We start from the raw sequence: 4,416 nt of genomic DNA, 5'->3' as shown, positions 1-4,416 counted from the left end.
TTTTCGCTTTGTGTAAAAAAGTGGGTTGTTGGTCTAGTGGATATTACGTATTCTTGTATTTTTCCTCTTTGACCATGTCCAGCAAATAGCATATGAAAAAAATTAGTATTACAATTGAAAGAATATGAAAGAATGTGTAATTTTTAAAAACTTAGGATTAAATGAAATTGCAAGGTTAAATGTAAGTGCAATTTTGATTAAGATTCCAAATTCATTGCAACTTGGAGTGATCACATAAAACAGTATACAAGATAAAAACATTCAACTTTAGTGAACTTTCAAAACGTATGTAAGTTCTTGTCTAAATGCTTATTCAAATATATAACATGCAAGTATTCAAAATAAGTAGCCTAATTCATAAACATGAGATCTTGTTTAAATACTCATTTAAATTTACTCAAGTATGAAAACAAAATAAAGTATCAGCGCCATAAAAACTGCATACATTACCCCCTTTTTCTCTGTTATTTGTACGTAGTTGATACCCCATGCCTTGACTTCTTTGTGACAAGTATAGGAATCATTACGTACATAGAGCTTAAGCAATGTCTAAGCCCACTTTGGTAATTTAGAGAGTCAAGATATCAAATTTATAGCTATATATATTGCCCAATATAGGTTAAGCAACAATATGTGATAAAACTCAAAATGTGTCATAAAGCTTGCTTATTTCTTACCACTTTGATAACGATCTTTAACAAATTGATCTGTTGACATAGTGGATACTCTGTACCCTTGAATTCTTCTTTGCCCCTGTCAAACATAGAATCAGACATAAGTCAACTGAAAGAAAGTATAAAGATACATAAAATAATACATGTATATAATTATATTAAGTAGAACAAAAGTTCAAGATTGGTAAATGAAAGTTAAGATACGTTGCCAAGTGTAAAAATACTCATGATTATAGCCAATGGTAATATACAACAGGAGAACAATATGAAATGAAATACCAGTATGTATAACAATCATTAATGCAATGTAGCAAAACACAGAAAATACAAGACATTTGTGCACATTTGTAAAATACAAATTAGATTTATATGCCAGATATTAAATACTGCTATGACAAATATGAGGAAATCGAAACTATTATCAAAAAAACATAAGTTAACTTTCAAAAACATAAGTTCTTGTTTAATGCTCATTCAAATAATAAAATTTTAACTCAAGTGTGACTGAAAAACATGAAGAAGACTATGAGCACCCTGAAGAGTTTATATCTTACCCTTTTTTCTCTCTCGGTAATATCTTCTCTCTGGACTCCTTATTACATGTAATTAGCGTAGGACTCAGTCTGTACATTTGAACCCAGCGAAGCTTAACTATGGAGATTCAAGAGGTTAAACAAATGCCATACTTGGATCAAACAAAAAAGACCATAGAATTCAAAATATACTATGAAGATAGCTCAATATTTTTATTTACCACTTTGGCTAATGACATAATGTTGGCTTCGTGGATACCCTGCATCCTTGAATTCCTAAGTGACCCTGTCAAACATACTAACACAGGATAAGTTCATTTCCTAAACAACTGGAAGAAGGTGAAAGATGAGAAAAATAGTTCAATGCAAATTTGGATTATATTCAATACGAATCTAATATATAGAACTTAAACATATAATTATAGTAAGTAGAACTGCGAGAGGAAGATTAGTTAATGGGGGTTTAGATAGATAAGTGTAAAGTATTCAATATTAGAGCAAGTAAATATATACGATAAATGGGCAAAATATATTCATCTTTTATGCAACACGAAATGAAATACTTTTAACACACAAATAGCAATTCACTTATAATAAAACACACAACTGTTCGTTTGTTAGTACAATTTTGGTTTATAAGCCAGAAATATAAAAACTCGTATAAAAACGTATTGAAGAAATCAAAATTATTACTAGATAAGGTAAAGAAATACAGCATAAGTGCAATCTTGGTTATTCAACATTTATATCTACTTGAAGCAATCACAAATAACTGTATACAGTATAAAAACATTCAACGAAAGTAAACATTCATAAACGTACATGTAAGTTTTCTTATTTACGAGGGTTGATCCAAAAGTAATGTCACAGTGTCCATATCTTTTATATTTGGCGTCATATTATCAAATACAATGTACCAAAAGATGCACAAATATAAATCTAATTAACATTGAAATTTTAATTTGATAATGTTCATTTGAATTTATTTTATAGATGTTTAAAACATAAAGCATAGGGGGTGTCGCCGCGTCACAACGAAACGTCACGTTTTAAAGTGTATTCTTTTATAGAATGAAAAAGAAAAACACATTAAAAAGATTCTGAAAAAGCACATAATCTCCCAATTTTTTAAAAGACAAAACTCTCGTCATTTTCAAGTCTTTAATTGAAAATTTAATGACGGCATTGGTATTTGTGATGATAAACATTGTTGAATTGAACAAAGGGATTGTCGAAATGGGGGAAAAAAAGGGCTCGACGAGTTGTAATGCATTTCTGCTTCAAAATATGGGAATCATCACTAGCGATATTTTCGTTAATCAGTCAGACTTACAGAATAAAGAATGTAAGTAAGAGACGCTTAATAGATTTAAGCAATTTTAGCGGGTGATTGGTCACTGAATTATTAGCAGAGAACAAGAAGACCGAAAGATAGGAGATAGAACGGAAACGTTCAATGGTGTCTGACGTTGTCAAAAAAGACAGACGTATAGAGTGACATGTGAATTTTATGCTACTTTTCAAAACATTTTAACAGATGGCTTAATTATGAAATGAGTAAGTATATAATGGTACAAAGAATTCTTAAAGAAAGTGGAATTGGTGAAAGTGTTTGCGAATCACAAATATTTTTTAATGAAACGAAAGGGAAACGCTTAAAAGTATATCCGTCATGTGACGTTATATTTAGGTGCGGCGACTACCATAAACGCGCATTGTTTAAAATACGATATTTTGAAAAGTATACATCATATTCCTTTGGATTTTTCAGTCCTGATTTGAAATAAATAAAGCTTCCATCGTATTTAATTTTGTTGCTTTTCGTAGATTTATAGCAATTTTATCAAAGTTGTGACATTACTTTTGGATCAACCCTCGTATTTATGCTAAATAGTATTCTATTTCTCTTAGTTCTCATGATTTACTCAAGTAAAAAAATAGTGCCATTCAGTCTTTCTACATTACCTTTTCCCTTGGTTGAGTACATTTGATTCCTCCTCTCTTTGGACTCTTTTGGCAAGTGTAGGACTCATGATGTACAATGGAGCCAAACCCTCTTAACCACACTGGTAATAGAGAGTCGAGAGTGCTTTATTTGTGATCATGCTAGATAACAGAATACATAAATATAGTTTATTTCTTACCGTTATGGCTAATTTTAATCTGTAGAACTTGTATCTTGATATTCCTTTTTAATTTGTCCCTCTCACAAGCTTCGTAAAAAAAAAAATGAAAAGAATGAGAAATGTGCTTGCAAGTGAGTTACTTGCACGTAATAAGATTCAGTGTATATCATAATAGATACTGGAGAACAAGAAAAACATATAATTCTATTCAGTAGAAAAGCAATGCAAGTGCATGTAAGGTTAGTAAATTCAATGTCAGATAAGATACCATTTATATGTATAATTACTCATTCATACGAAAAATTACATAGAAGCAAAAAAGCTAAAACAGAATAGAATGAATTATAAAAGAATAGAATGCAAATCAACATGAAATACTCAAAACATTTATAAATACAGAAAAAAATGAGTTGTATGATTTTGTTTATATGAAATATATGGAGTATTTATAATGATGATATATAATAGATGCATTGAAATTTTAACCATAAAAAGTAAAAGAAAACAGCGGAAGTGAAATTTGGTTTACATGTAGCTCCAACATTAATTCATATAACTACACAAAGCCGTCACAAGTTAAATTTGTATATAATATCTTAGACTATAATAATAATAATGGATACTTACAAGGAATTGAAACCTAGTACATAACTACATGTATAAATACAGGAGGTCTAGTTTGGTTTAGCTGCCATAATACTTACCCCAACTAGAAAAAAGAATCATATTTATATTCCTTTGTTAATACTAATTCTCTTACATTGCATCAAATGTCTCACTCATTATAGCTATAAGCAGATTCTATTTCAAGTAAAAGTAAGCATTTGAAAAAAAAATCAATAAAGTTTGCAATGTATTAAACAAAACATGATACATCTACACAAATGAGGATACAAAAAACAATATAAAAGAAAGGTGCTGTAGAAAGGATTGTAAGGGGGTAACAGACAGAAATATAAGGAAAGTAAATTATACAACTCACTTTTTGTCTGGTTTTAGAAGAAAAAAATCAGGGATCCCTGGCTGCATAATTAATGGCATTTTGTCCTGCTGCCTTTAAAGGGTCCACTTTCTTTGTATGAA

This window comes from Saccostrea cucullata, unplaced genomic scaffold (genome assembly GCF_032062105.1).
Source record: "Saccostrea cucullata isolate Sc308-1 unplaced genomic scaffold, CSIRO_AGI_Scuc_v1 ctg1073, whole genome shotgun sequence".
Lineage (NCBI taxonomy): Eukaryota > Metazoa > Mollusca > Bivalvia > Ostreida > Ostreidae > Saccostrea > Saccostrea cuccullata.
This window is presented reverse-complemented; position numbering follows the sequence as displayed.